The following is a 24098-nucleotide window of genomic DNA, read 5'->3' on the forward strand; positions in this document are numbered from 1 at the left end:
TGTTAACAGTAATTTGCAGTACGATTGATAGTTACTGTTTTTGTTACTACTATACTGTGGATTTATAATATCTTTCTAACATTTTAATCATTATTTAAACAGATGTGCCTTATTATGTGGCGATTTCTTCACGATAAATCTGCCATAATTAAAAGAAAAATGAAGATTTATTTAGCATTCTTTCTGGGAAGACTCTTATTAAAGGAATTCTACTAATACCACTGTTGGCAAATAAGAGGTTTCTGAAAATGTATTCTAAATTGGCTTCCCAGCTGTTTCCATCCCACCACAGCCACTGCAAGATGCCAATGACTGCTGCTCCATCTCTTATTCTCTCCACCTGGCCCTCAGGGAAAGGCCAGCTGAATAAACCAGCTGAATATGGCTGGTGAGAAAACTAATAATTATATTAAATCTCCTCACAACGCTTTCATGACCACTAATCTCAAACAGGCCCTTGCTGTCGCTGAGCTTTTATTTTACATTTCTCAAATCTGTTTACTCTCTTCACTGGGCTTTTCAAACCTTTCCTATTTTCTTGAAATTTTGACACCTGTTCATTCTAGAAAGCTTAGATCCTATTTAACTTAGTTTTTATTTTTAAATCTGAAGAGAATTTCCACCAGCTACCACCATATATACATGTCTACTTGCTTTGAATTATTACTTTCCCACGTTCCCTTTTTCTTTTATGAGTGAATTCATAAATGAATGAATTTATGAATGAATTACATCTTTCTTTCTTTCTTTCTTTCTTTCTTCCTTTCTTCCTTTCTTCCTTCTTCCTTTCTTCCTTTCTTCCTTTCTTCCTTTCTTTCTTGTAGAGAGGGAGGGGGTGAGGAGCAGAGGGAGAGCAAGAGAGAGAGAGAGAATCTTAAGCAGGCTCCATGCCTAGCACAGAGCCTGATGCGGGGCTCAACCTCACAACCCTGAAATCAAGACCTGAGCCAAATTCAAGAGTCGGATGATTCAATGCCTGAGCCACCCAGGCACCTCTAATTGTTCATATTTCTAAGGGCAGCCTCCCCAGTTGCTTTACCAAATACTATCTCCTTTGGTCTGTTAATGACTGCAGTCCAATAATTCTCTGAAAAAGATCAATTTATTGATCTATTAGATCACTCACATGAGTAGACAAATATGTTTTTTTTTTCTTCCATGTTAAAACATTTCCAGTCCCAATTAAATCTGCAGTTACTGCACCATTTCTCTGCAGCTCTATAAATCCACATGAGAACTGTAACAATGCCAGGCATCTTCAAGTCCTTTCTTATTATTCAATTTTAAACATCCTTAAATGGTGTTAGCTTTCAGCCTTTCTATTAAAACTTATTCTGTCATGTCTTTGATGCCTTAACTTTGTGAAACTCAAGGATTACTTCTTAGTTCCCATACAACATTGATACACTTGACCAATCCTTCCTTCCATAACTCATCACTTGGACTCCAGGGCCTCATCTTCTGAAAGTTTTCATCCTATCACGTTGACCTCCTTTTGTGGTTCTTTCCCATTTTTTCAACCTCTTAATGTTGGCCCTTAGCCTTGGAACATGCTGTTAGTTTACTAGAGTAAACTATAGTATAGTATAGTTAGTAGCTATAACAAAGTACCAGAAACTGAGTGGTTTAAATAACCAAAATTTCTTTTCTTTCTTTTTTTTTTTTTTTTGAGATTTTAATTTTTATTTGAGAGAGAAAGAGAGAGCAGGGGTTGGGGGTGAGGCGCAGAGGGACAAGGAGAAGCAGACTTGGAGCTTGATGCAGGGTTCAATCCCAGGACCCTGGGATCATGACCTAAGCCGAAGGCAGATACTTAACTGACTGAGCTACCCAGGTGCTCCCCCGCCCCCAAATTTATTTTTTAACAGCTGAAAGCTAGAAGTCCAAGATCAAGTTATTGACAGTGTTGGTTCCTTCCGAGGGCTATGAAGAATTTGTCACATGCCTCTGTCCTAGCTTCTGGTGGCAATCTGGTGTTCCTTGGCTTGTAGACACATCACCTAATCTCTGCCTTCATATTCACATGGCCTTCTTCCTCTGTCCTGTCCATGTCCAAATGTCCCATTTGTATAAGAACAGGTCATACTGGATTAAAGGCCCACTCTACTCTAGTATGACCTCATTTTAATTAATTATACCTGCACTGACACTATTTCCAAATAAGGTCACATTCTCACGTGCTAGGAGTTAAGACTTCAACATGTAAGTTTTGAGGGAACATAATTCAATCCAAGAGAAACCACTTCCTAAACACGTTGTTATATATCTCATCTAGATTTATGCTTTATATTATGTCTGCACATCAAAGACTCCTTAAATTTATACTCCAGGCTAGACTTCTCTAAATTCCAGACTCATATATCCAAATGCATTTTCAATATTTCTACTTTGATATATAACAGACCTCTCAAACATAAGCCGTATAAAATGAACTCCCATATAATCCCAAACCAGGATGATAACATAGAACATAACAAGCACCCCATACCTCCCACATATCTAGTCATTATTCCCTTCCTTCTCCAGTACTAATATCCTGACTTTAATAGCATTCATGCCTTTGCTTTTTAAATATGCATATCTAAACAATACTGTCTAATATTACCATTTTTGAATTACATATAATTGAAATTATACATGATGTATTCATCTGTGTCTTGTTTCTTTTGTTCAAGATTATATCTTTAAGATTTATTCATGTGGGGGACACCTGGGTGGCTCAGTCCATTAAGCATCTGCCTTCAGCTCAGGTCATGATCCCAGGATCCTGGGATCAAGTCCCACATCAGGCTCCTTACTCACCAGGGAGCCTGCTTCTCCCTTTGCCTGACAGTCCCCCTGCTTGTGCTTGCATTCTGTTTCTCACACACACAAATAAATACAGTTTAAGATTTGTTCATGTGGGTGCTTGGGTGACTCAGTCAGTTGGTTAAGCATCTGACTCTTGATTTCAGCTCAGGTCACAATCTCAGGGTCCTGAGATCAAGCCCTGTGTTGGGCTCCACCCTCAGCAGGGAGTCTGCTTGAGATTCTCTTTCCCTCTCCCTCTGCTCCTCCCCCTACCCCCCACTTGCTCTCTCTCTCTCAAATAAATAAATATATCTTTAAAAAAATTATGTTCATACTGTTGCTTTTCATTGCATTTTATTCATTGCTGAATGTATTTCATAGCAAGATTATCTCATAATTCATTTATCTATTATATTATAATAAACTTTTAGGGTATTTTCATATTTTTGCCATTATAAATATTGCTGCTATGGACATTCTTGAAAATGTACCCTGGTACAAATAAATATGAATTTATGTGGGCTATATGCATAAGAATACAATTACAATGTCATAGAAGATGTCATACATCACCACTTTTACTGAATACTGCAAAATATTTTTAAAGTTGTCCCCTGTTCAAATTTGGTAAGGAAATGGAAGCCACTTTTTATATTCTACATATGAGGGGTTTATATTTCAAAAAGATTTTTTTTCATCATACCAATGATAGAAGAAATTAAGAAACTGAAAAAGCCACCAAAACGATCACCCCCATATGATTTTTATTTTAGTTGCTGGTTAGGAAAAATTTAGAATATTCAAATATGAACAAGAGAAATAAAACTATAGCTTTTTAAACACAATAATATAAGGAAAAACTTAAGAGCTTAAAAATAGAAAATGAGAAATGAAATATATGGCAGAAAAAATAACTCCAGAAAAATACTAACTCAAAGCAAAAGGAATATAACAAAGCGGTGTTATTCAGTGTGACATATTTGTTGCCTTAATGGCCTTAAATAATAGTCTCTCTCTTTCCATGGCCTTTGCCCCATAACTTTGTAGTCCTATCCCATTCTGTCTCTTAGTCTTGCCAGGTGACTTGGTTTAACCAGTGAGATGTTAAAATGATATCCACAGAGGCTTGATAAAACTCTTGTATGCATTTCTGATTGTTCTGTTATTCTTTCACCTACGTGCTGAGAACAATCTTTTGATATCCTACTGAAAAATGAGAGACTGCATGGACAGATATTAAGACATCTCAGCTGAGTTATAATAGACTTGCTAGCTTCCAGTCTACCTGCCAGCTCAACAGACACAAAAGTGAGCTCAGTTAAGGTGATCTCAATCTGGCCCAAATAGCAAAACTGAGATGCTGACTCAGAGATCTGCTTCAAACCACTAAGTTTTGGAGTGATTTGTTATACCATACTATTGTTAAAAATAAGTAACAGTTACAAGCACCATGAAACAGAAATTCAAAAACTCAAAAAATATCGTAAAGTGACAGGAAGATGTGATATGAAAAAGCAGAAAGTAAATTGGAAAAAAGACAAAAATTATTTAATAAATGAAGACAATTATGAGATGTACTGAGGAGACTATATATGATCAAAAGCACAATAAGAAAAATAGACAATAAAAAAATATGGGGACGCCAATGGAAATTAAGAAGAAATATGAAAAACAGATAAGAAAAATACACATGGAAGGCAGTCAAGAGATCTCCAATATATGTATATTTAATATTCTGAAATTAAAAAATAATTTTAAAATATGTTCTTTATTGTATTTTATGTTAGTAGGTGTCCCTCCTATATGAATTTAAGGATGGATCTTTCCATTTCTGGAAAAAAATGCCATTAGGATTTTTATAGGTGTTGCATTGAATCTGTACATTGCTTTGAGTAGTATTAACATCTTAAAAATATAAAGTCTTCTAAGAGGTTGCTACAGCTGAAGTCAAAGAGGTTTCTGCCTGTGTTCTCCCCTAGAGTTTTGATGGTTTCCTCTCTCACATTAAGATCTTTCATCCATTTTGAATTTGTTTTTGTTTGTGGTGTAAGAAAGTGGTCCAGTTTCATTCTTCTGCATGTTGCTGTCCAGTTTTCCCAACACCATTTGTTGAAAAGACTGTTTTTTCCATTGGGATAATTGGTGTTGTTGAAGATTAGTTGACCATATAGTTGTGGGTCCATTTTTGGGTTCTCTGTTCTCTTTCATTGATCTATGTGTCTGTTTTTGTGCCAGCACCATACTGCCTTGAGGACTACAGCTTTGTAATACAGCTTGATGTCTGGAACTGTGATGCCTCCAGTTTTGTTTTTCTTTTTCAGAATTGCTTTGGCTATTTGGGGTCTTTTGTGATTCCATACAAATTTTAAGATTGTTCTGACTCTGCGAAAAATGCTGGTGGTATTTTGATAGGGATTGCATTAAATGTGTAGATTGTTTTAGACAGTTTAGATGTTTTAACAATGTTTGTTCTTCTAGTCCATGAGCACGGGATGCTCTTCCATTGCTTTGTGTCCTCTTCAATTTCTTTTGTAAGTATTCTATAGTTACCAAAGTACAGATCTTTTACTTCTTTAGTTAGGTTTATTCCTAGGTATCTTATTGTTTTATTTGCAATTGCAAATGGGATTGATTTCTTGATTTCTTTTTCTGCTGCTTCGTTATTAGTGTATAGAAATGCAAAAGATTACTGCACATTGATTTTATATCCTGCAACTTTGCTGAATTGATATAAGAATTCTAGCAATTTTTTAGTGGAGTCTTTTGGGTTTTCTACATAGAGTATCATGTCATCTGCAAATAGTGAAAGTTTGGCTTCTTCCTTGCCAATTTGGATACCTTTAATTTCTTTTTGTTGTCTGATTGCTGAGACGAAGACTTCCAGTACTGTGTTAAATAGTAATGGTGAGAATGGACATCCTTGTCTTGTTCCTGACTGTAGGGGTAAGGCCATCAATTTTTCCTCATCGAGGACTTCATCAAGATAAAAAGCTTCTCCACAGCAAAGGAAACAACCAACAAAACTAAAAGGCAGCCTACAGAATGGGAGAAGAAATTTGCAAATGACATTCTGATAAAGGGTTAGTATCCAAAATCTACAAAGAAATTATCAAACTAAATATCCAAAAGACAAACAACCCAGTTAAGAAATGGGCAGAAGACATGAATAGGCACTTTTCCAAAGAAAACATCCAGATGGCTAATAGACATGAAAAGATGCTCAACATCACTCACAATCAGGAAAATACAATTCAAAACCACAATGACATACCATCTCACACCTGTAAGGAAGGCTAAAATTAACAACACAAGAAACAATAGGGGTTGGCAAGGACGTGGAGAAAGGTGAACACTTTTGCACTGTTGGTGGGATTGCAAACTGGTACAGCCACTCTGGAGAACAGTATGGAAGTTCCTCAAAATGTTAAAAATAGAACTACCCTATGATCCAGCAATTGTACTGCTAGGTATTTACCCAAAGCACACAAAAATACACATTTGAAGGGATGCATGTACCCTGACGTTTATAGCAGCATTATCATCAATAGCCAAACTATGGAGAGAGCCCAAATGTCCAACAACTGACGAGTGAATAAAGAAGATGTGTAATGGAATATTACTCAGCCATCAAAAAGAATGAAATCTTGCCATTTGCAATGACATGGATGGAGCTAGAGAATATAATGCTAAGTGAAATGTCAGTCAGAGAAAAACAAATACCATATGATCTCACTCACATGGAATTTAAGAAAGAAAACAGATAAACATATGGGAAAGGGGAAAAGAATAAAAGGGGAGAGGGAACCAAGGCATAAAAGATTCTTAATGATAGAGAACAAACTGAGGGTTGATGGAGGGAGGTGGGTGGGAGATGGGCTGGGTGGGTAATGGATATTAAGAAGGGTTCTTATTATGATGAGCACTGGGTGTTGTATGTAAGTGATGAATCACTGAATTCTACTCCAGAAACCAATGTTGCACTATATGTTCACTACCTAAAATTTAAATAAATAGATAGATAGATAGATAGATAGATAGATAAATAAACAAATAAATAAATAAATAAAATCTTCCAAGAACATGAGTTATCTTTACATTGATTTGTGTCTTCTTTAATTTCTTTTAGCAATGTTTTGTAGTCTTCAGTGTACAAGTAATCTCCTTGGTTAATTTTATTCCTATTTTATTCTTTTTAATGGTATTATAATAAAATTGTTCTCATATTATTTTCTGGATAGTTCATTGTTAGTTTATAGAAATGGAATTGATTTTTGTGTGTTGTTTTGTATCCTGCAACTCACTGAATGTATTATTTCTAACAGCCTTTTTTTGTGACATCTTTAGATTTTTCTGCTTGTAAGTTCACATCGCCCAAACGGCCAACAGGTACATGAGAGAATGTTGAAAATCACTAATCATCAGGGAAATGCAAATCAAAACCACAATGATATAGGAAGACTATAATCAAGAATATAGCAGATAGCAAGTGTTGGCAAGGATGTGGAGAAAGGGAACCCTTGTATGCTGTTGGTGAGAATGTAGATTGGTTCAACTACTATGGAACAGTTTGGATGTCTCTCAAAAAATAAAAAAATAGGAAAATAGGACAGATGTTGTTTAAAGGTACAAACTTGCAACTAGTAGATAAATAAGTCCTGGAAATCTAATAGAACGTAGTGACTATAGACAATATTATATTATATACATCAAACTTGTTAAGAGACTAGATTTAATTATTCCCAACACAAGAGGGAAATAATAATTATATGACATGATAGAGGTGTTAACTAATGATACAATGGCAATCATATCATAATATATAAAAGTATCAAATCAACATATTGTACGTCTCAAAGCTGATTTGTTTCCAGAAACTGTGGAGACCAGAAGACAGTGGGTTGACATATTTAAAATGCTGAAAGAAACAAAAGCTGTCAACTGAGAATTCTATATACAGGAAAACCATCCACAAGAATGAGGAGAAATTAAGATATTCCCAGATAAACAAAAGCTAAGCGATTCTGTCACTAGTAAGCCTGCCCTACAACACATGTTAAAGGGAGTTCTTCAGGCTGAAATAAAAGGATATCAGACAGTAATCTGAAAATATTTGATGAAATAAAAATTCTAGTAAAATTGATATATAGATAAATATAAAAGCTGCTATCTTTGTATTTTGGGTGTTTCTTCTTCTTCCCCTGTGTGTCTTAGAAAACAAATGCATAAAACTATAAGTCTACATTAATGGCTATACAGCTATAAACTATAATTATAAATCTACATTAATGGCTTCAAATATATATGAAGTAGAGATTCGAAAATAGCAAAAAAATCAATAAAAACAAAAATTTGTTCTTTTAAAAGATTACCAAAACTGACAAATCTTTTTCCAGATTGATGAAGAAAAAGAGAGAAGACTACAGCATATAACAAAATACAGCATAAAACAAAAATGTCAACATAAAGGGGTAGGGGAAAACCTGTATAGGGGAAGAGTTTTTGTACACTAATCAAATTTAGTTGGTATTAATTCAAACTAATGTTATGAACCTAAGGGGTTAAATGGAGTCCCTGGGATAACCACTCATTAAATACCTAAAAAACATCCATTAAAGGAAATGAGAAGGAAATCAGAGTGGTACATTACAAAACATTAATTAAATAAATAATAAAGTTGTAATGGGTGAATTGAAGACCAAAAAAAGACATAAGACATAGAGAAAATGCAATAGAGTAAATTTTCTATCAGTAATTATTTTGAAGGTAAATTAGTCTCTTCAATTTAAGGGCAGATATTAGCAGAATGTATTTTTTAAAAAGTGATTCAACTGTATGCTATTTATAATAGACTCACTTTAGATACAAAGACACACCAAGGTTGAAAGTGAAAGAAAGGTGAAAGATATTGCATGTAAATAGCAACGGAAATAAAGCAAGGGCAGCCATACTTACATCAGAAAAAAAAAAAAAAACGAAAAACAAAAACATAGGTTTTAAGACAAAAATCATCACAAAAATCAAAGAAAGATGCTATATAATCATTGCAACATCAAGTCAGTAGAAAAATATAATCAGATATATATATCATCAGAGCTTCTAAATATATGAAGCAAATATTTACAGAATTGATGGGAGAAATAAGCACAATAATAATAAGATATTTCAATTCCCTATTTCCAACAATAGATAAAACAAGCAGAAAGAAAATCAATAAGGAAACAGAGGACTTGAACAAAACTGTAGACCAATTGGGCCTAAGAGACATATACAGAATATTCCACCCAACAACAGCAGAATACACATTTTTCTCGAATGCACATGGAGCGGTCTCCAGCATAGGCCACATGTTAGGCCATAAAATAAGTCTCAATAAAGTTAAGAAGGCTGATATCATAGAAAATATTTTTTCTGTTGATAGTAGAATTAAACTAGCAGAGGAAAATTGGAAAATCCACAAATATGTGGAAATTAAATGATGGCTCTTAAACAATCAATAGGTCAAAAATAAATCTCAAGTGAAATTAGAACATAATTTGAGGCAAATGAAAAAGGAATGCAAGCAAAATGCAATCTAGAAAAAGGAAAGAATAAAGATTAGAGTGACGAGAAATGAAGTAGAGATTAGAAAAATAGCAAAAAATCAATGAAAACAAAAATCTGTTCTTGTAAAAGATTACCAAAACTGATAAATCTTCTCCCATTCCGTGGGCTGCCTCTTAGTTTTTTTTGACTGTTTCCTTGGCTGTGCAGAAGCTTTTTATCTTGATGAAGTCCCACAAGTTCATTTTATCTTTTGTTTCTCTTGCCTTTGGAGATGTGTCATGAAAAAGGTTGCTTTGGCCCTTAAAAAGTTAAAAATTGAGCTACCCTATGACCCAGCCATTGCACTACTGGGTATTTACCCCAAAGATACAGACGTAGTGAAGAGAAGGGCCATATGCACCCCAATGTTCATAGCAGCATTGTCCACAATAGCTAAATCGTGGAAGGAACCGAGATGCCCTTCAACAGATGACTGGATTAAGAAGCTGTGGTCCATATATACAATGGAATATTACTCAGCTATCAGAAAAAATGAGTTCTCAACGTTTGCTGCAACATGGACGGCACTGGAGGAGATAATGCTAAGTGAAATAAGTCAAGCAGAGAAAGACAATTTTCATATGATTTCTCTCATCTATGGAACATAAGAACTGGGAAGATCGGTAGGGGAAGAAAGGGATAAAGAAAGGAGGGGGTAATCAGAAGGGGGAATGAAGCATGAGAGACTGTGGACTCTGAGAAACAAACTGAGGGCTTCAGAGGGGAGGGGGGTGGGGGAATGGGATAGGCTGGTGATGGGTAGTAAGGAGGGCATGTATTGCATGGTGCACTGGGTGTTATACGCAACTAATGAATCATCGAACTTCACATCAGAAACCAGGGATGTACTGTATGACTAACATAATATAATAAAAAAAAATTTAAAAAAAAAACCTGATAAATCTTTTTCCAGATTGAAGAAGAAAAAAAGAGAGAAGACTAAAATTAATCAGAATTGAAAGTTGAGACAGTATTACAAATCTTACAAAATATCAAGGATTGTAAGAGAATACTATACCACAGATAAAATACACAAATTTTTTGAAGCAAACAAATTCACAAAGTTGACACAAGAAGAAATTAAAATCTGAACAGAAGTATAACAAGACACCGAATCAGTTATCAAGCAATTTTTCACAAAGGAAAATCCATGACCAGATGACTCACTAGTCACTTCTACTAAATATCTTAAGAAAAATGAACCCCAATCCTTCTCAAATTCCTGTGAAAAATAAAAATAGAAGAGGAAGGAACACTTCTGAGCTTAATAGGTACAGGGTTTCTTTTTGGGATATTGAACAAATAAGATATCTGGAACTAGTTAGTGGTGATGGTTGCACAACACTGTACATGTCACTGGATGGTACACTTATGTTGGTTAAAATGGTAATTTTTTTAAATGATAATGGTTATTTATTTATTTACTTTAGAGAGAGAGAGAGAGAGAGTGCGCACAGAGAGGGAGAGTGAGAGGGAGAAGCAGAGAGAAGCAGACTCCCCGCCAAGCAGAGAGCCTGAAGTGGAGCTTGATCCCAGGACCCTGAGATCGTGACCTGAGCCGAAGGCAGACGCTTAACCGACTGACGCACCCAGGCGCCCCAAAATGGTAAGTTTTATGTTAAGTTCATTGTACTACAATTTTAAAATCATCTTACATCTTTAAATTCTAATGATTATATAATTTTATTTCTAAAATTTATATTTGAACTTGTTTTTGAACTGTGTATAACAATTTTCCACTTTCTTTTTCCCGTACATATTTTAGATTATCTATTTTTAAAATGTATTACACATATTTTTCATTCTACAGATGAGAATTTATTTCCATTCTGTATATGATAATTCCAATAACTAAAATCTTTTCTTTTGATCTGGTTGCACATATCATTTCTGTTGCCTTACTGCCTTGTTTGCTTTATCATCATTTTATGGCACATTCATGTTTGAAAACAACTGTTTATGGGGAACCCTTGTGACCTACACTGAAGTTTTGTTCCTTGAGTGAATATTTGCATTCGTTTCTTAGGGTTTGCATTTTTAGTCCCTGGAACAGTCATACCACATAACTTCGTGAGATGCTTTCAACCATATTTCTTCTCCTGGTCGTCAGACCACATAGGCAGGGTGAGCTTGGACCCCAAAACCAGATAAGCACCAGCTTGTGGTGAAGAATTGTGAAACCCAAGGCTGAAATAGACAAGCTCTTGAACTTTCTATCTTTGCAAATGATTACCTTCCTGTTTTATTTATTTTTCAGTGTTCATTCTTTCACTGAAATTGTAACACTTGAATCTCAGGTTTATGTGTGATCTCTGATTTGATCTTTCACTTTGTGTGGGCTCTAGGCACACATAGGTTATTAAAATCAAAGCTCTATATTAAGGAATGTACAACTTTTCCCAGGGAAGCCACGGATTTTATTTCACTTATTACTGTGGATTTATGCTTTCTATTTGCTTTGTGCCTCTAAGGATTACTCTGACTTTATTGCCAGCTCAGACATGCACTTTAAGCTATTCTTTTAAAAATTATTCAGCTTTTTCTGGCATTTTTGGAATAGGATGATTTGGAGGTATCCATTCTGCCATAGAATGCCGGAGATGATAGACTTTCATCTTGTTTTTGTCCAGAGATAAAGGAAAAGGTCAGGGCCTAACAGTGCATCATTGTCCAAATTATGCTAATGATGAAACAAATCTACCAACTTTCCTTGTCAATGTATCTGTGGTGATCATTAGTGCTTTCACCCAATATTTCCAGCTTTTTAACTTTCATGCACAGGGTAGGATTGCTTGCCATGAATATGAAGTTAGACTTAGCTATGTGGCTTTGTTCGGCTATTGAAATGTGTGTGAAAATGAAAAGCATCCCTTCTGCCCAGAAAATTTTGGAGGTGGTGAGTGATTAAATGCACACCACTCCCACTGCTGCACAGGTTAAGCATAGGTCACCATAATGACTTGTTCATCTGGGTCCCTCTGAGGGCTTATGATGACCAGAGACAGTCCCCTCCCAATGCTGTATAAATAATTAAGTTGTGTTAACCTGAGCCACTGAGATTCGGGGGAATTCTTGTTACCATAGCGTATCTTAGCCCATACTATTTGCAATATTGTCAAATACTATTCCTTTTTAAGCTCAGTCCAACGCCCACTACTTCATGAGGTGTTCCCTGATATTGTTCAAAAAATAATCACTTCTTCTCTACTACACTGATAAGAATAACAGTAACAATAACTAATTGAATTTACTATTAGTGAGTTGTTGTGTTAAGCCTTTTACTCACATTAGCTCATGTAATATTACCACAAAATTATGAAGAAGGTGTATTATTATTTCTATTTTACAAGTGAGGAAAATAAGGCTCTAAGAAATTAAGGAGCACCATTATTGCTCACGTGATCTTTGTCATATTTGACTGAAATTACAATTATTGGTTTATTCATATATAATCCCAGTTAAAATTAGAACACCTATTTAACTTCATATCCACCAGTCCCAGCCAGTGGCTGGCACACAGTAGGTACTCAATTCTTAAAATATATCTTTTTCTGATCTATAAAAGTGCAGTGAAAATTTAAAGATGAAAGAAAATGTAAATGATAAGACAACAAATACTTTTCAGTTTTACCACTCTAAGAAAGTTTTAATGGAGATTTTTAGTTTATTTCCTTCTGTTTTTTCAATGCATGTGTAATTTGCACACCGTTGACACAATATTATGTGCGCAAATTTGTAGATTGAATTTTATACTTAAATTCAGATATTAAGCACTCCATGCTCTTTTTTTGTTACTTTATTGAAATACTGAGTTTATTTCACATGCATATTTTTGTCTCCCCTCCATTTCCATTTGTCTGATTATCACTACTACTATGTCCTGTCAGAACACTCCATACATACTCAAAACCAAGCAAAGGGTGGAGTCCCATCTTTAAAAACTAAACAGGCATTTTGGACAACACATTCTTGGCATTGGAACCTAGACAACATTTATCAGACATGGTAGGGAAAATTCTCACTGTGTTATAAAAAGGACGTCCAGATATCAACCATTACAAAGATGGAATGATGGAAAATTTTAAGAAACTGTTTAAACTATTTTCTTAATAGAGTTCCTCCACTGCTGGAGATCTTGAATAACCTCCTGGTCAGTCATCTGGATGCAATTCTTCATATAATTGATGAACTTGGCTTCCACTCTGGAAAGAAAACCAGCTTTTTCTATACTTACTTGCATTTTTGCTTTAATGTCCTCTACAGGACTAGGTCCTTTGGGTGTTTTAAGAATTTTTTCCTTTTCTTTGAAGGATTGGGGACCTTTTGATCTTGGTGTTGATGGTTTTGAGTCTCTTTCATTCTGGTTTGCATTTTTGGCTGGAGTATCTCATATAGATTTTTTTACTGGAGCTTTTTCTTCAGCTTCCTCCTCCTCATCGTGTTCATCATCTCTTCCTCCTCCTCCTCTTCCTTCTTGTTGTTCTTCTCCTTCTTCTTCTCCCTCTCCCCTCCTCCCCCTCCTCCTCCTCCTTCTTCTTCTTCCCTTCTTCTTCTTCTTCTTCTTCTTCTTTTCTTCTTCTTCTTCCTCATCATCTTCATCATCTTCATCATCATTTTCACCAACACTAAGTTTTTCTTTTTCCTGTAGAAATGTACTACCACTTCCAAGGTTAGAACATTTTCCAGATTGCTAAGGAATTTTGTGTCCTCTTCCTTTTTATTTTCTGACTCTCCCACAGCTACTGAGTGCTATCCACCACTATGCACAGACCCTGAACAACATGTCAATTGTAAGACCACAGGTGGTATAATTTCCAAGCCCTCAAGGCAAACCTTGGCTGTACAGACATTTTCAAAGTTTCCAGTGTGACTTCCATTGGACTTCATTGCCTTTGCTTCAACAATGTGTAATTCATTCTCTGCACCAACCCCTAAAATGACTGTTCTTAAAGATAACTGATGCTCATTTTCATCATTATCCACTTTAGTTCACAACTGAAAAGAAATATCTGGGGCCTCAGAGGCCTCATTCCATGTCCATCAAATCTTCCATGGAGTGGTGGAACACATGTAGGAGGTTAAAGAAGGCAGACAGAGATACACTACTGCTATGCAGAGAAGAGCCAAGCAGGACAGAATCACACCAGGGAAAGCAAGTATTCCATTATCTTAACATCTATTTTATAACTAAATAAAATGCAGTGATATGGGCAAAACCATAATTTTCACATTTCACATTTATATTTCCTGGATGTTATTAATTTTATCCATTCTTTCATTCAAAAGTATTTATTGAGCTCCCTTATATTCCCACAGACTCTTATAAACACTGGATACAAGGACAAAACAAACAAACAAACCCTTGCTCTAATAGCTTTTATTTTCTAGTGGGAGGAGACAGATAATTAGTTAATAAATGTATAATTTAATATAAGCATCATGAGGAAATAAAGTCAGATAAAGTGATAGGAAATGATGGATTTTCTGTATTTTCAACACGTTTGTCAGGGATGCTTTTTTGTTGGGGTGATTGGTGTTTGAGGGAAAGGTAGAATGAAGTGAGAAGTAAAGTCACCTGGCTATTTGAGGGAAAAGAGTTCCAGGCAGATGGGAAAGCAAATGGAAAGTAAAGTCCTGAGGCACTTGTTTGCCTCTCTCAAGAAGCATCAAGGAGCCAAGAGGGCTGGAGGAACACAATGGGTAAGGAGATCTGGTAGGGATTAAATAAAGAAGCAGCAGGGACCCAGATCTTATAACCCATGGTGGTTCTTGAATTTTACTTTGAGTTTATAGGGAAGTAATTGAATTATTTTGATCATAAAAATGAGATGCTTAGATACATATTTTGACAGGATTTCTCTAGTTGCACTATGGAAAGCACCTTCTGGGGTGGAGGGTCAAAAATGCAACCAGGGAAACCAGGTAGAGGCTACTTCAGAATTCAGGCAAAAGAAGATGGTGGCTCGGTGTAGAATGATAGTGGTTTAAGTGGTAAGATATAGATAGTTTGATTATTTGGGATATATTTTGAAGGTAGAGCCAATATGACTTCCTGATGGATTGCATGTCAAGTATGAGAGAAAGAATTAAGGCTGATCTGTAGCCCTTGTTTGGATTTGATTAACAATATATGTATGTAATATATATGTAATATATACTGAGATTTCCAAATTATCTATAATAAATAACACCTCAATGGATGTCTTGTGAATATTTGTCTACATTTCTTAGATATGTCTCCTTTCCTTAGAATATTTCCTTATAGGGGCGCCTGGGTGGCGCAGTTGTTAAGCGTCTGCCTTCGGCTCAGGGCATGATCCCAGCGTTCTGGGATCGAGTCCCACATCAGGCTCCTCCGCTAGGAGCCTGCTTCTTCCTCTCCCACTCCCCCTGCTTGTGTTCCCTCTCTCGCTGGCTGTCTCTCTCTGTCAAATGAATAAATAAAATCTTAAAAAAAAAAAAGAATATTTCCTTATAAAAGGAACTGTTATTGGGGAATTTTTAAAAAATCACTAAATTCATTGGCATACAATAGCTTTTGTGGAGTCATTTCTTTAATAACATTTACTTTTTGTTACATATTTATTTGTTCATATATAGTTTCTCCTTGGATTAATTAGATGTTAACTCATAAACTTTTCCGTTTCATTGATATTTATTTGAATTTGTGCAACCAATTTTCATCTAGTATATCATCTGTTTGTACATATGCAATCATATCTCATTTGTTGTTTCTAAACTACTTTATCCTTTACCTGATTAGATTTGTAGAATTTCCCTCTACCCTCATCCTCACTAAATCTTCAAAAATTTTAGCTATGCTCACAATTATATTTATGGTCTTCAAACGACTTTCCTAATTTTATTGCAGTTTTTTCTCCCTAACTTTTTGAGTTGGATGTTTTATTCATTTATTCACTGTCATGGGTATATTTGTGTGCATGTAGAGGTGGATGTGGAAACAGTAGTATATGTCTGTAAAGCTATACATTTGCAACTATTAAAATTTCAGAGAAATTTAAAATATGTTCACATGCAATTTTCAAGTCATCTGTTCTTTCCAAGGCATACATAATTTTATTTTTATTTCCTCATTAGTCCATATATGTAAAATAATGTTTAAACATTTTCAAAAATTATTGTTGTTTTATAATTTTCTTATTAACAAGTTTTACTGCAAATTCATACATGTGGCTATATAGTTTCATAGGTATGTTCCTTGTGTCAGTCTTGTCTATTATATCATCCAGTCTGTTAGCCGTAAGTGATCTAAGTCCAATTAATATATATAAACTTTAATTCTCCATCAGACATCAACTATTGTTTCAGGTTCATAAGTTAATGGTTAGAAGAGACACACAGGCAAATGAGTCCTACTCATTTTTAACTCAGAACTTTCATCTCCCAATTGGAAAATTTTTCTGTTATGCATGTTATTTATGAGAAGTCTTCCTATACTTACTAGAAAAAAAACCCGTAAATTCTGTCTTCCATGTTCATTATTTTCTGGTTCTCCATCTTCAATTCATTTTGACTTTAACATATGAAAAAAGAGGTTGGAGGAATGGGAAACAATTCTTCCAATCAAAGAGGTTTCCAAATAGAAATCTATTTCCAATTAAAGGAAGGAAGGAAGGAAGGAAGGAAGGAAGGAAGGAAGGAAGGAAAGAAAGAAAGAAAGAAAGAAAGAAAGAAAGAAAGAAAGAAAGAAAGAAAGAAAGAAAGAAAGAAAGTTTATTCCTTTTACTATACAACTGGAAAAGGTCAAAGAGAAAAGAAGGCAAAGCCAACCAAAGAGATGGAACAAAACAGAAACAAGGAAAGATTGTGATATAAGGGTTCTGCATGTGGAAAAAAGTCACCATTTTGCTCTTTCTGGTGATTACATTATCCATGACCATTGCCCAGTAGTTTACCCTTGATTTGAATCAGAAACCCCATTCACAAGAGTGAAATGTCCTCACTGGTAACCATGGAAAACAGAAACCCCTGAACTCCTATACATTTTATTTTGATAGGTAAATTCCTTCAAATTTAATTATTTTCCTCTTTCTTGTTGACTGTCTATTTCACAGAATGGCATTTTCCATATTATTCTGAGAGGGCAGTATCTACTAACTTACAGTACCACTGCAAAGACTGCCAGGTGGTTTTATCTGTTAACACGTTCTGGAAAGTACCTGCTTGTTGAATATTTCCACTCAGGGAAGAACAGCTACTATATGAGCTTATCCTATTATGGTGTTACTCTTGGGATGAAGCCCAGTAATAGTGGGTTACTGCTTTTTGTTCCTACCAATGCTGGGAGGAGTCTGTTAGTTTGGCTTCCTACATGTGGAAGACATCACTCGTAGATGGAACCCTGCTGCTATGTTGGCTTTCTGCTTTATGTGTCCACTAACTTCCTGGGTTATAACATGATCTTCTCCACTTACAGTGAAAGGAATAACTAATTATGTCTGCAAGACGAGTGAAAGGATTTCCAGAACAGATGGTATTTGAGCTGGCTATTTATAGGTTGAATTGCAACCTGCTTTATGGTGAAGGGCAAGGGAAGGATATTTTAGGTTATAGAAAAAACATCTGCAAAAGCTGGAGTCAAAACTAGGTATTTTTCATATTCAAAGCCAAGTGTGTAACGGTGTCTCTGGAAGCCTGAGTTTATAAGACTTTCAACAGAAGAATTTATATGCCAATTCAAAGAATTTTTACCTTATAATATGATGGTGTCAAACAAACTTACATGATTAGATTTAGGATGATAATTGTTGTACCCTTATCATTGTATTGATCACCTAGTCTTCTGCCAAATTTCCTATGCATCCCCAGAATAAGGAGAATTCATTCAGAATGATCACAGCACTCACCTCACTAGAAATTGTGTTTTAGAAGTAGTTTTAGCTCTTTCTTTAAAGAGGGTTGAGTCCCCAAATGATTCAGCAATGAAAATAAGCCATAAACTCCCTGAATATTCTGGCTCAATGCCCTCTCCCACTCCAGGGCCTGATTCTCAGCCATATGACTTGGATTGCTTTCAGACTTTATTCTTCTCAGTCCTATTTTAGAAGGTTCTTTCAATGATCAAGTTCTGCCTGAAAATCCCACCAATTCTGTCTTGCATTCTATAATCCTCTGGAGCTAGTACCTTTGTTTGTTTATTTCTGTGAAGGGCCAGATACTAAACGTTTTAGGTTTTGTGGGCTATATGGGCTCTGTCACAACTACTCAACTCTATCTTAATGGTGTAAAAGTAGACACTGACAATAAGAAAAAGAATGAGCCTGACTGTGCTCCATTAAAACTTTATTTATAAGAACAAGAAGTAGGCTAACTTTAGCCAAAGGCTATAATTTTTGACTCCTGGTCTAGACCTCCTTGAATCTCAAAGACTGGATTCAACTGAATTTAGTGTACTTGATTTCTTGGAATTGATTTCTACACGTTGATTTTATCCTTGATACAATTACCTGGCTCCTGTTATATTACGCTTACAAAAAAAAAAATCCTTCTTATTCTTGTACTACAACAACATGGCTAATTTTGCTCCCTAAATTCTGTGCAGCTAATCCTAATTAGGGACACTAGGAACAGGTAATATGGCAGGAGCTCAGGAAACTGATTATAAGAGCCAAAAGAATTAAAGGTGATGGTAATTGATAGATAATATAATATTATCTAATATTTATAAATATTTACCATGTGTCGAGCACTAATTGTTTACATATAAAAACTCATTTAATCCTCACAATAATGCTATGAGTTATTATCTTCTCTACTTAACAGAAGAGGGAACTGAAACAGATAAATTAAGTAACCTGTCCAAGCCCAAACAGCTGGTAAGAGGTGTGGCCAGCATACAAACCCAGGAAGTTCAGCTCCAGCATCAACATTCTTACCCACTACACTTTGCGGAGAGGTGCTGCAGAAAGAGAAAATTCTCTGAAAGGGAATGATCAACACTCAGCAATCAGTTAAGTACAGTGAGAGTGACAGAAGAAACTGAGGATAAGTTGCAAATCATTTAATTGGAAGATTAGTTAGAGAATACAGGAGAATATTTGTTGACTATGTTAATTTTTCAATTGTTTTGTTAAGAGTTTTCTACCAGTTTCAAAGTAGGTTCCTCACAGAGGAAAGCACTTACTTAGACTTCATTAGATGATTTCTAGCAGGAAATACAATCTTAAAATCATTTTAGTCTATCGGTGCTTCTTAAAACCTATGTACATAAGAATCATCTAAGGATCTTATTGATGTGCAAAGTGTGATTCAATCTAGGTCAAGGATAGGGCCTGAGGTTCTCCATTTTTCATAAACTTTAAGGCCAGGCTGGATTCACAGGTGTGGGACCTGTGCAGTTACACAAAGGCCTTACATTTGATTTAATACTCTGCTGTCGGCATATTAATATTCTTAGTAATTTATGAACAAAAGGCCCTGCATTTTAATTTTGCCCACAACCTATGTAGCCTGTCTTGCTCCCTCTGAATGCTGCTGCTGGTCTGTGGACCACACTTTGAGTTGAAAGGATCCAGTGCAGAGGTCAGCAAACCATGATTCACTGGGCAAATTCAGCCAACTGTTTGTTTTTGTAAATAATGTTTTATTGCAACATAGTCACACCTACCTATTTATAGTGTTATAACATGAGTTGAGTACCTGTGGCTGACACAGAAGACATGGCCATCAAAACCTAAAATATTTGCTATCTGGTCCTTTACAGGAAAAGGGTATTCAATAAGTGGCCTAATAGATGGGATCAGAGATAGCATGTTAAGCAAATCGTTTTCTGATACTTAGCAAAATGCTGCCTTACATTTGTTAAGTTTTTGGATTTTTTTTTTAAACAAAGCATTTTTAACGTACTTTACGCAGTTTCTGTCATGGCATCCCTTTGAGGTACTGTTATACTCTTAATTGACCCTATTGAAAACAGGGGTTCAGATGCCTTAACAGATTCATTCCACTTCATATAATAATCATCTGCTAAAGAGCCTAGGATGTTTTCATTTTTTCAGAGCCTGTTCACATATTCTATTTCTCTCTGAGGGTCTTCTTAGAGAATTTTTTTTCTAAGTAGAGGCTGTAGCTACTTATGGTCTTATCCCACAATGACATCATTTTTGTAAGTAATTCAGTGGTTATCAAACTGTATTGCTGACAGCCAAAAGGTTCACAAAGATACTTCAGAGGCCACTGAAAATGGGCAAGGTATGGAGAGTAACCAAGCATGTCCAGGATACTTTACTGACTTTGTGTATTAGATCTTTGTACTACGTTTCGTCTGAAGAAATATTTCCATTTAAAATTGTTTCTAAACACTGCTTTAATAATTATTATTTCTCTTTGTTTCGTTGCTTAAACCACTCTAAATTCCCTGGAAACGTTTGCTTTTCTTCCCTTTCTCCCCATCCCTCAAACAATGTAACACAGCACTGTATTATAAATTGGTACACCATTATCTTTAACAAAGTTGATTATCTGTGAAGCATGTTGCTCAGCATGACTACATTAAAGCATTATGCAAATTGGGTCTATTATTTCCTCCTTTTTGTATATGAAGGGAGGATTGTTTAGGTAGGAGTAATGGTGAAAATTGATTAGACATTATATCCTACTACACCACAACAATAATTAAGACAATGGTTGAAATTTTCACAGATATATGACAGAAAGGCGTAGTTAAGAAATAATGTTGAAACTCTCAAATAAAAAAAATATGAACATTATATAGCTTTAGGGCTTTTAGCCAGGAATAACTGAGACTGAATATGACTGAGGGAAGGACCATATCTGGTTTTAATAATGACAGTAGAGTCACCTTTCGCTTTTCACACACACACACACACACACACACACACACACACACAAAAACACATAGCCAAGAGGAAAATCATCTTTCTTTATGAGTATTTCAAAACTATGTTGATAGTAGAGATGGAACTGTGTCTTTTTACTTCACAGTGTAGGTTTATCAAAGATAATTTTAACAATTTTCTCAGCTAATTTTTCAACCCGTTTATTGCCTACTGAAACTGGCATCCGGCCCAGTACTATCACCTAGTTTGTGGTACTCCTGTTTCCTAAGACTGGATGCTGTTTTATTTTTTCTCATGAACTACAATCCATAGAAAATTTTCAGCATAGAATCATTATTAATGATTACCGTGCTTCTCAGATGGAAGCATTCCCTACCAACTGTCCAGTCTATTCCCAGTAACAGAAGTATAGTTGTTTCAAACAGGTAGATTTCAAAGATATTTATTGGTTGGGAAGTGGGTCAGGGTCAAATGACTTTGAATAAATGAGAATTAAAGCCGAATTCAAAATACAAATTCTAATTTCCTCTCCTTCTTTGTGTACCTACGTGTATGTGTATGTGAGCAGGATATACCTCTTTCCACTTGCCTTCTTTTTTGAAGACTTTGCATCTCTAAAAGATAATATGAAAGAATACCTTTTAAAGAAAGAATATATACAATTTCTTAAATAGGACATATTCAAAACGGAAAAGATCAATAAATTGTATTACGTGAAAATCAGGTTTCTGTTGATTAAATGAGAGTCCAAAAAGCAATTGACCGATGGATATGTAGGGCTTACTTTGTTGGCAATGATGTAGGGCAACTAGAACTCTCATACTTTGCTTAGTCTAAATTAGGTAACTATTCTAGCAAATTCTTTTGAATCACCTACCAAAATTATAGATATGTAGTGATAATATCATCACTAGTTATAAAAGCAACTCTCCAGAAACATGCACAAGAATGTTTATGGCAGCTTCATCTGTAATTGCTAAAATTAGAAACGATCAAAATGCCCATCAGTCATAGATTAGATAAATAAATTATGGTGTATTTATATAATAAAACTCTATAAGGAAATGAAAATGAATTGCTGCTATGTGGAATAGTGTGGATGAAACAATGCTGAGCAAAAAAAATCAGACATAAATGTGCACTTACATTTACAAAAAGAACAAAGACACACAAATTGCACCATATAGTCAAAGTCAAGATAGTGGTCACCTTAAGAAAGGAAGTGAGTAGTGATTGTGAGGGGCATGAATATGGCTTTTGAGATGCAGTAATGTTTTCTCCTGGACCAGGTGGTGGTTACTTGGATTTTCATTTTGTAATACATTATTGAGTTCTATATTTATGGTTTATGCCTTTTGTTTTTATATTTTGTATCTTATGTTTCTTTTTGGAAAAGGGGAAACATTACAATAATAAAATATAATCTATACAATAAAAATATTACTTTTCCCATTAATTCATTCAATTTTGTCTCAGTTCAGCAGAGGTGATTAATTTTCTTCCCACTCTAGAAATATATGAACATCCAACACTGATTTGATTGAGCTAATAATGCTGCAAATAGCTTGCAACCAGTTATTAATATAAGATAATTAAAGCAATGGTGGAAAGGCTGTTAGTATCCATAGAACAGAAATTCATACTGATGAAGTTATAAATTAAACCACTTAAACTTAAAAATAGTGAGATATTACTCGAATTTGAATTTGATATGTATATTTTCAAATGGTTAGGAAATAAGTTCAACCTTATTTCTGTTAGAGAATAAGGAAAGGTCGTCCTTTTACAGAATCTTGAAGGAATGCCAGTACCTAAGTAGATGCATTAAAAGCTGTAAAAGATGAGCAAAAAAGAGTATTACTTCTGCCCAAAGAAAATATTTCTAAATACAAAAAAAAAAAAAAAAGTAGGAAAAGACGTGTGATACAACTGTATTGGTAAAGAAATAGTTCAGAGTTGATATCAAATGGTGGCTCCTACAATGTGTTTATCTCAGTATGAGACAACAAGATATTTCTACTTTTTTTAAAAAAGAAGATGGGAGCCATCTGAAAGATATGTTTAATATCTTTATATATGTTTAATAAACACATCTGAAAGATATGTTTAATAAATTCCAAACAATATATTTGGCAGAGTGATTAACAGGTTGGGGACTCAAGAACTCTAAAGGATTATTTTTTTAGAATTTATTATTATATTCAATTAGCCAGCATACAGTAGTACATCAGTAGTTTTTAATGTAGTGTTCAACAATTTATTACTTGTGTATAACACCCAGTGCTCATCACCACACGTGCCCTCCTTAATACCCATCACCCGGTTACCCCATCCTCCCACCTCCCCCTCCCTTTTGTAATCCTCAGTTTGTTTCCTGGAGTCCAGAGTCTCTCTTGGTTTGTCTCCCTCTCTGATTTCTTCCCCTTGAGTTTCCTCCCTTCCCCTGGGTCCTCCGTGCTATTCCTTACATTCCACATATGAGAGAAACCATATGATAATTGTCTTTCTGTGCTTGACTTATCTCACTCAGCATAATCCCCTCCAGTTCCATCCATGTCGATGCAAATGGTGGGTATTCATCCTTTCCAATGGTTGAGTAATATTCCTTTGTATATACGAACCACATCTTCTTTATCCATTCATCTTTGTTGAAGGACATCTTGGCTCCCTCCACAGTTTAGCTCTTGTGGACATTGCTGCTATGAACATTGGGGTACATGTGCTCCTTCTTTTCACTACATCTGTATCTTTGGGGTAAATACCTAGTAGTGCAATTGCTGGGTGGTAGGGTAACTCTATTTTTAACGTCTTGAGGAAACTCCATACTGTTTTCCAAAGAATTAATTTTTAAAAAATACTGCAGGAAAAGTATAGTCAAACAAATCAACTGTTCATAAATTGAGAAAA

The 24098-nt window shown here is 35.2% G+C and overlaps 1 pseudogene; it reads right to left on the minus strand.

The window, feature by feature from the left end:
- Positions 1–13465: 13465 nt before the first annotated feature.
- Positions 13466–14425, minus strand: LOC103664935 (annotated as a pseudogene).
- Positions 14426–24098: the final 9673 nt, after the last annotated feature.

Source organism: Ursus maritimus, unplaced genomic scaffold (assembly GCF_017311325.1).
Source record: "Ursus maritimus isolate PB19 unplaced genomic scaffold, ASM1731132v1 scaffold_18, whole genome shotgun sequence".
NCBI classification, from domain to species: Eukaryota; Metazoa; Chordata; class Mammalia; order Carnivora; family Ursidae; genus Ursus; species Ursus maritimus.